The 10446-nt window shown below is 35.3% G+C and overlaps 1 pseudogene; it reads right to left on the reverse strand.

Moving 5' to 3' along the window:
• Positions 1-1537: 1537 nt before the first annotated feature.
• Positions 1538-7835, reverse strand: LOC136999532 (uncharacterized; annotated as a pseudogene).
• Positions 7836-10446: the final 2611 nt, after the last annotated feature.

Below are 10446 nucleotides of genomic sequence, written 5' to 3' on the forward strand. Positions count from 1 at the left end.
TAGCGGATCCAATATGGCCGCCAAAAATTTAAAAAATTCAAGAAATTAACTGATTTTTATAAAACTTGGTATCAAGGGGTTTTTCGGGTTACTGTATACGAGTCTAAAGTTATCTTTCGAAAATACAAAATGGCGGATCCAATATGGCCACCAAAACATTTTGAAAATTTTTAGAAATTAACGAATTTTTATAATACTTGGGTTCGCTTTCTGTAACATTTGTACATTTGCAGAAAATAGTCATAGCAAATTTTCCTAATATGTAGCGTTTTATTCTATACTTAAAATCTAAGGTTGTTGGTTGATCGTTCGCGCCACCACCATTTGATCTTATAAAAGAAAAGAAATTTTCCAATAGATCTTGATTTAATCGATTTGTTATCACATATTCAATATTAGCATTAGCATTCATATTCAATATTCAATATAGTAGAATACTTATCGATCAAGCACGGTAATAATTGTTCTAAAGAATTGTTGCTGACGATGAACCCTTTCTGAAACAATATTAAACTTTTGTGGCTTCCTACTCTTAATTCGTACATGAAAGATGTCACTTTGTGAAGTACTGTATTTTGTTCCTCTAAGTTCTTGCCATATGCATTTTTTCCTGAATGTTTGCCGTACATCGATTTAGAATTGAATATGTCGAACCAATCATTTAACAACTTAATTACACGCGCTGTTTCCATCCATTCTACATTTTCAAGGTAACTTTTGCCCACACCATTGTAATGCAGAAGCAGTACTAGCAGACAATAGCTGTGCAGTTGGAAGACCTTTTGTCGCTCAGTACCTTGCAAGTTTAAATGGTACTGAGATATTTTGTACGCGACTTTCAAATCCAAACATTTTTTATTAATAATTATTCCGTTCACATGAAACTCCTTGTCGAGGAAATGATTACGCTTCAAGAGATGGGGCATATCTGTAAATACAAAAACTTTGAGTTCAATACAAATAGGATGCTGAAAAAAACATTTTTTAGGTTCTATTCCTATTTCTAATTCTGACCACAATCCCATATTACCCGAACCCATGTTGCTTGTCATAGCAACAACCGTATAGCCTATATTATACATTTCCGAAATAACATGCAGGAGCGTGCTTTTAGTCATAGGTTCATCAAAGTTATAATATATTGGCTGTTTTCAATTAGAAAATAAGCTTCATACCATGACATATTGACACGTTTTGTGAGGCCCAATGACTTGCTCACATTTACGATCTACAGCAATTTTATTGCACCTCATTGAATGTTAATATTATCAATTTTTCATAAGTTTTTAAGTGTTTTCCTTTCTGTTTCATGCAATCAAGCACACACGATATAACACCTGTATCTACTTTGATAGAACTTGCCCACCTTCTGAGCGTTGATAAACCAGGCAGCGGTATATGCCGAACATTCCTTAAATATTGATACGTTTTCGGACTGACTGATCGTAATGATATAGCACTTGCTATATCTTCTGCAGACCACATTATACGTTTTCTTATCGGATTTAAAAAGAAACGTATCTGTCCCGGTGTAAATGATTTTCCGAGCAGCTCGAATATTTTTGCTTCCACATTTTCATTATTTTTCTTTTCTTTCTCTTCGTATATGTGCAATTTATTTTGTGCTAACGTTAATTGCTGTTGAACATTTTCACTGAAAGCACACAATAAAAATCAACATTATTCTTTCGTATAATTAACTGAAAAGTCTCTAAACATTAATTTGTAACTCACAGTTTTTCCAAGAGCGCAGTTACATCCTTTGATGTGGATGATATCGCTGTATTGTCGATCGACTGGACTTCTTGTGACACAGGTGTATCATCATCAAATGTGTCAGGTAGCAATGTATCCTTGCATGTTGATTCTGATGTATTTGATGTATCAATTAGTGGTTTTTTATCAAAATAAGCAGCTTTCATTTGCGGCTCATCAAATATTAAATTTAACGTAAGAATCGCGTCTGCTCTCAATTTTGTTAATCTTTTCTGAGAGTAGAAAAATAACTTTTCTTTCGACGCCTGTACAAAGCATGATGCATCGAAATGTCGGGAACATATATCTGAACACAAACAAAATTATATACAGTTGACTTCTCGTTACATTTATATATTTACAAGAAATAAAAAATTTTACCTTTTTTAATGTTAATATTTTGTTTTCTGCATGCTGCAAGCCACTTAACTGCGATCGTAACATCTTTCGGAAACGAAAAATATTTTATGCTGTTCCCGTCAAGCAATTTTGTTTTCCAGAAATAATTGCCACAGCCCAGTGATGCGATCTTTCCCACAGCGGTCCCGGCTCCGCTGCCTCACACAACCTTACAGAAGCGCTACGTCACGTATCCGTGTGAGCTCGGCCGTTCAACCAATGGAAGAGAGCGAACGTCTCCCTTCCACCGAGCCGACACAACAGACGATAAATGCATGCTACTTGCATGTTAAAAGCAAGCGTTTCTGATTCAGAAAGGAAATTCTGAGGCGAGTGGCTGGAATATTAGAGATCACCTGTTCGAGACCTGCTTCGTGCAACTTTTTCTTTTTTCCGCATTTGTTTCTAACATAGTAAATTATTAGATAATATTTTTTTGCCCAAAAAAATAATATTTTCTATTTATTATTAATATTCGCATATATTAAACTAACAATTTTAGAAATAAGATCTGCTATTGTTAATAGAAAAATGAAGTTATTTTACAATGTTGCAACAAAGTGCTAATTTAACATATGCGAATATTTTTAATAAAGATAAAATAATTTCTTTTAGCCAAAAACATTATCTAATAATTTACTTAAAATAAATATCGAAAAAGGAAAAAAAGTTACAAAATCACAGTTTTCAAACACGAGATTTTTAATATTCTTGCCATTCGCCTTACTCGTTTAGCCATGCTTGCTATTTTACATTTATCAACATGAAAGATTACACACCTGCAAAGCTTTCAATTATTTATTTTAAACTACTGCATATTAGCAAGAGTTACTACAGTAACTACATATACATGTACTGTGGAGATTAGTGGAGGAACACAGTAGCATATTAAAAATGCAGTCAAATAGATGTAAGATTATACAAGTAATTTTATTAGTACTATTAATAAGTAGTGGTCTTCCGCACCACCTTTGAGGTTCCACTTATGGCGCGTTCGATTTTTTTTTAAGTGGATCGTCGCCTGGAGCCCTATTGTACTACTTTTTTACACCTGTTATTTACAGATTAAAATAATTTACAGTAGTTAACACTGTATTTTTGTATCTATATACTTACTGTATTTTGTATACTTACTGTACTTGTACTTTTGCGCGTTGCGTTTATATTGGCAAATTGGGAAAATTACTTTATAATTTTCTATAAATAAAAAAGATATTTTGTATTTATTATGCCTGCAATGCTATCAAGAGTAATGAGAAATACAAGGTGTCCCATTTTAAACGATCCACTCAAATATCTCAGAAACACCGAGTTAAATAAAAAAATTTTAAATTAAAAGTTGTAAGGTTTGGAGAGGGAAAAAATATAGGGATATTAGTTTGACCTTGGATGGAGGCGCTTCTGAGATTTAAAGGTCATCTTTATTTTTTCAAATTGAAGGACATTAATTTTTTTATATAAATCGATTTCTTGTAATATTTGTCGTAAAAAGTTATAAGACTAGGATGGCCAAAAATTGAATGGTTCACAAGATATTTTATATTTTAATTTGACATAATTTTACATAAACTATGAAATATCTCGTTAAATATTCATTTTTCATTATCTTACTTCAACACTTTTATGCACAAAATAATGAGAGGAATCAATTGGTATAAAAAAAACACGTGTTAACTACTGTAAATTATTTTAATCTGTAAATAACAGGTGTAAAAAAGTAGTACAATAGGGCTCCAGGCGACGATCCACTTAAAAAAAAATCGAACGTGCCATAAGTGGAACCTCAAACGTGGTGCGGAAGACCACTATTTATTAATAGTACTAATAAAATTACTTGTATAATCTTACATCTATTTGACTGCATTTTTAATATGCTACTGTGTTCCTCCACTAATCTCCACAGTACATGTATATGTAGTTACTGCAGTAACTCTTGCTAATATGCAGTAGTTTAAAATAAATAATTGAAAGCTTTGCAGGTGTGTAATCTTTTATGTTGATAAATGTAAAATAGCAAGCATGGCTAAACGAGTAAGGCGAATGGCAAGAATATTAAAAATCTCGTGTTTGAAAACTGTGATTTTGTAACTTTTTTTCCTTTTTCGATATTTATTTTAAGTAAATTATTAGATAATGTTTTTGGCTAAAAGAAATTATTTTATCTTTATTAAAAATATTCGCATATGTTAAATTAGCACTTTGTTGCAACATTGTAAAATAACTTCATTTTTCTATTAACAATAGCAGATCTTATTTCTAAAATTGTTAGTTTAATATATGCAAATATTAATAATAAATAGAAAATATTATTTTTTTGGGCAAAAAAATATTATGTAATAATTTACTATGTTAGAAACAAATGCGGGAAAAAGAAAAAAAAGTTGCACGAAGCAGGTCTCGAACAGGTGATTTCTAATATTCCAGCCACTCGCCTCAGAATTTCCTTTCTGAATCAGAAACGCTTGCTTTTAACATGCAAGTAGCATGCATTTATCGTCTGTTGTGTCGGCTCGGTGGAAGGGAGACGTTCGCTCTCTTCCATTGGTTGAACGGCCGAGCTCACACGGATACGTGACGTAGCGCTTCTGTAAAGTTGTGTGAGGCAGCGGAGCCGGGACCGCTGTGGGAAAGATCGCATCACTGCCACAGCCTTTTACAGAACAGGACATTGTATATCCACAAAAAAAAAAAACACAGAAAAAATACTTAATTATACGTTTTTAAAGTTTTCGCTGAAAAGATTTCACTTAACCATCCGTTTCCGAACATAAACATCAAACACTGAGGGTCACCATGTTTAGTCGAACCGTTCGGATGGTCTGATTGGCCCCAAGTGTGACGTCACACTTTGACTGCGCAGTGGGTGAACACGAGATGAGCATACCCTTGTCTTTATACCATGGAGCAGACCAGCACCATTCCCCCGAATACGACTCGGACAAGCCTCAGGGCGCACTCTGAAGCTCCAGTCGTACTCGCTCCCGTCGATGTAGGAGCAGGGCGTTCTCTGCTTCGGTCGGGTGTTCCCGGCGTTCGACCTCCAGATTCCTCATAAGAGAGACGATTCTCTCTGTCTCCGGACACAGCGCACCGGCAACCGTCGACGACTCATCAAGCTCGGATACACGCGGTATCATTTATTTTTCAATATTCTTAGTCTATACCATTCCTAACCAATTTAAGTAGGATTAATTAAAACTCATACGCTTACATTATCTTTGTCCTTCCTTATTTTTCTAATCAACCGAATTAGATTAAGAATAAATTAGATTTAGTCATTTAATACCGTTAAAAGGCGCATTCCGACCGAACTTGTTTATTAATTTACGCGCCTCCGCTGTTTGTTTAATTCTCGATAATTTGCTGCTCTTATTTATATACGTTCACGTTTACACCGCTGAGAAATTAGATTAACCGATAGGAAAATACTCATGTATTCATTGTTATATTTTCTTTATGTTTATATCTTTCTTTTATAATTATATCATCCTTCAAATATTATTTTGAATAAATATTTATTTTGTTTAATTTACTTTTACTAATTTGGAGTCTCCCGACAACTACCCGAACGAATCCTGACGAACCGGCGAGTTATTCCGCATCGTAAGAATCCGCTTCGTTACGCATCGTGAAAATACGCATCGTGAAAATACGCATCGTTACATAGTTATATACATAGAAAAATTATATATTTTTTCAAACATACCTACCATATAATTCACCAATTAGTCTTGATTGGTACAGATCCCAATCATGAACAGGTGGGATGCAATTTTTTATCAAATTTAATTTTAATTTACTATATGGTGGCCAAAAGCATCCATTAATATCTTGATCCAGGACGCTGGTACGGCTTCTACTGTATTTTCTTTAATAAAATGACCACCCTCCAACTCATTGCCATAATATCTGGAAGAAAAACAAATTAAAACAAACTCACTGAATAATTAAAATAATGTTTTACTTATTTTTAAAATTATAATATTATAGAATATAATAAAAATATAATGTTTATAATAAAAATTCTGATGAAGAAGTGGGTAAAATATGAAGCTTTCTTCTTAAATAAAGGCTATTGTCTTGTTCTTTATATCTCTCACACTTCGTATATAATATTCACTTAAATTCTTTGCAATATATATGTCAAAAATACTTGAGTCACAAAGATAGTCGAATCAATTATTTGTTTCGAGAGTATATGTAAGTATCTTTCCTTACTAAAATATTTTCTATTTTTATAATATGCCCATTTATTAAATAACAAAATGAGTCGGCAAGTCTTTCAATATTAAAACTAAATTTTTCAAGGGTTAATTTTTTGAACTGAATATAACTTTGATTAGGAACTAAACCTTTAAAGTGTTCTTGCTCACACAAAAGATTTTCTTTATTGACTTCTTTTGATTCTAGTGCCTGTTCCAGTTCTTTTATCCGTTTTACAATTTGTTGTAATGGTTTTTCGTGCTTTCTAAGTTAATTCTTTAAATTTTTAAGGAAATTTTTGAATGGAAATGTGCTATATTTATTGAAATTTCCAAAAATTTGTATGTTATCATATATATGAATTAAACCATGTACATTATAAGATATATTTCTTTTCCATATAATTTACCAAAGTTTTGAACAAAACATTCAAGTAATGAATGTGCATAATTTGCATATTTCTGGATATATTCGTCATTCGAAAAAATTGTCACTGCAATGTGCAGGCAAAGGAAATTTAGGTAGTTTTTCCACCAATGAGACACAAATAGACACAGTGTCATGCACAAAACAGTTGTGTGAAGCCGCTTGTTGGAACATTATAATTCTTAGTACTGCCATAGTTGGCGTTCTATAGTAAATTTTTTCTTGAAATTTTACTCATATATATATATATATATACAGGGTGTCCCGCGTAAGGTGTACCACCGGGAACTGGGAGGTAGATGGGATTGAAATAAATATAAAAGTCCTTTACCGTTTTACGATATTCGCAATAATAAACGAGATATTAATTTTTACAATTGGACTAATGAGAGCGCGTCGAGAGAAGCGCTCGAGCCGCTCGAGGTCTAGCCCGGCCTAGTCTATCATACATTGGCTGCGGGCGGCGCGTTGGAAAGGCAAGAGGGGAAACGCGCCGTGGCTCGGCGCTCAGCTCACGTCTCGCCGCACCGCGCCTAACGTCACGCGTCTATGCCGCTACGCACAATCGCGATTACAATATGTATGTTGTATAATAATGACAAATAACTTATTTAGGGAAGAAAATAATAAAAGATCGCGAATTTGCGATAAAGTACGATACGATAAAGAAAAAAATTACAATTGTGGATACTGTAATTAAGTTATTTTGTATTTATGCGTTAATTTTTTACATTAACACGATTCTGTTACTTTTACTTTATTATGATATTTATTTGTTGTGTACATTTGGTATGAATTTTTTCACAGTGTAAGGAAACGCTATCGTTTCCACACCACCTTGAGGTAGATAGCTTGGCGCGTTTTTTTTTAAAGTGGTTTCCCCAGTAGGCCTAATCCACTCTTCTCACACTTCTAATTAAGTGTATGTTCAAAGTGCCTTCCTTGCATTTGCAAACATACTTCTACTCTCCGAGAAATTTGCCGTGTTGCACGGTGCGCCATATCTGGAGTGATGGTTTGAAAGGCCGCTATGATTTCATCACGTACCTCATTTTCAGTACCATCACGTTTATGCTCGACTAAAGCTTTGATATAGCCCCAAACGAAATAATCGAGCACGTTTAAATCTGGCGATCGTGCCGGCCAAACGATCGGACCACCCCGACCGATCCATCTATCCGAAAAACGATCATTTAAAATTTCTCGTACTCTACGAGAATAATGTGCGGGAGCTCCATCGTGCTGAAAAATCAGCGTTTCCCGCTCTCGAAGAGGAATGTCCTCCAAAAGAATGGGCAATTCATTTTCCAGAAATTCTGCATATCTTTGTCCATTGAGATGTGCCGGTAAAAATACGGCCCGATCTGAAAATTTGCCACAGAAACGTTATGGAAACAATGCAATAGAAAAAAATGTCTTTATTTGCAAGAATATTTACCACTCTGTTTGCAAATATTCCTGCCCACACATTTATGAACCACCGATATTGGAAGGTGCACTAACGAACAGCTTGCGGATTCTCCTCTTCCCAAAACAAGAAATTGTGAGAATTGAATACACCATTCGGCGAAAAAGTTGCTTCGTCCGTCCATAAAATGTGATCGGGAAATGAAACATTTCGCCGACATTGTGCAAGGAATCCTGCGCAAGTTTTATTCATGATTATTATACAGTTAAAAGCGCTATAAATATCAAATAAAAATTAGAATAAAATCATAAAAATACCTTCACAGAAATAGATGCGCTGTATTTCATCTCGTGGAAAAAGTTGCTGCACACGTTGAAAATGGAAAGGATGCAATCCATTTTCTTGCAAAACACGATGCACTGTGGTTCGTGGTATACCAAGTGCGCGACTTACACGGCGTATAGTATTTTGGGGATTTTCCTCGAACGCACGCAGAATTTGTTCGTCGTTGTTGACGTGACGACGCAATACCCTGTCACGGTTTTCATGCATAACAACTCCTGTTTCTATTGCGCGTAGGAAACATCTCGTTATTGTGTGCCTGCTTGCATGCCGACGATTCGGAAATCGCTCCGCGTACAGACGCTCCGCGACACGAGCATTTCCTCTGGCCATACCGTAAAAATAAATCATGTAAGTATACTCTTCCGTTGTAAAATTCATTATAAGCGCACTCTAATAATACATTACTAAGAACAGATACGTGCAACAAATGTGAATACGAGAAAAAAACAATATATGACCACAAGAAAAAAATAATTGAAAATATATTTTCAATTGTTTTTTTCTCGTATTTACATTTGTTGCACGTATCTGTTCTTAGTAATGTATTATTAGAGTGCGCTTATAATGAATTTTACAACGGAAGAGTATACTTACATGATTTATTTTTACGGTATGGCCAGAGGAAATGCTCGTGTCGCGGAGCGTCTGTACGCGGAGCGATTTCCGAATCGTCGGCATGCAAGCAGACACACAATAACGAGGTGTTTCCTACGCGCAATAGAAACAGGAGTTGTTATGATGCATGAAAACCGTGACAGGGTATTGCGTCGTCACGTCAACAACGACGAACAAATTCTGCGTGCGTTCGAGGAAAATCCCCAAAATACTATACGCCGTGTAAGTCGCGCACTTGGTATACCACGAACCACAGTGCATCGTGTTTTGCAAGAAAATGGATTGCATCCTTTCCATTTTCAACGTGTGCAGCAACTTTTTCCACGAGATGAAATACAGCGCATCTATTTCTGTGAAGGTATTTTTATGATTTTATTCTAATTTTTATTTGATATTTATAGCGCTTTTAACTGTATAATAATCATGAATAAAACTTGCGCAGGATTCCTTGCACAATGTCGGCGAAATGTTTCATTTCCCGATCACATTTTATGGACGGACGAAGCAACTTTTTCGCCGAATGGTGTATTCAATTCTCACAATTTCTTGTTTTGGGAAGAGGAGAATCCGCAAGCTGTTCGTCAGTGCACCTTCCAATATCGGTGGTCCATAAATGTGTGGGCAGGAATATTTGCAAACAGAGTGGTAAATATTCTTGCAAATAAAGACATTTTTTTCTATTGCATTGTTTCCATAACGTTTCTGTGGCAAATTTTCAGATCGGGCCGTATTTTTTACCGGCACATCTCAATGGACAAAGATATGCAGAATTTCTGGAAAATGAATTGCCCATTCTTTTGGAGGACATTCCTCTTCGAGAGCGGGAAGCGCTGATTTTTCAGCACGATGGAGCTCCCGCACATTATTCTCGTAGAGTACGAGAAATTTTAAATGATCGTTTTTCGGATAGATGGATCGGTCGGGGTGGTCCGATCGTTTGGCCGGCACGATCGCCAGATTTAAACGTGCTCGATTATTTCGTTTGGGGCTATATCAAAGCTTTAGTCGAGCATAAACGTGATGGTACTGAAAATGAGGTACGTGATGAAATCATAGCGGCCTTTCAAACCATCACTCCAGATATGGCGCACCGTGCAACACGGCAAATTTCTCGGAGAGTAGAAGTATGTTTGCAAATGCAAGGAAGGCACTTTGAACATACACTTAATTAGAAGTGTGAGAAGAGTGGATTAGGCCTACTGGGGAAACCACTTTAAAAAAAAAAAGGTGGTGTGGAAACGATAGCGTTTCCTTGCACTGTGAAAAAATTCATATCAAATGTACACAACAAATAA

Source organism: Linepithema humile, chromosome 4, assembly GCF_040581485.1.
Source record: "Linepithema humile isolate Giens D197 chromosome 4, Lhum_UNIL_v1.0, whole genome shotgun sequence".
NCBI classification, from domain to species: Eukaryota; Metazoa; Arthropoda; class Insecta; order Hymenoptera; family Formicidae; genus Linepithema; species Linepithema humile.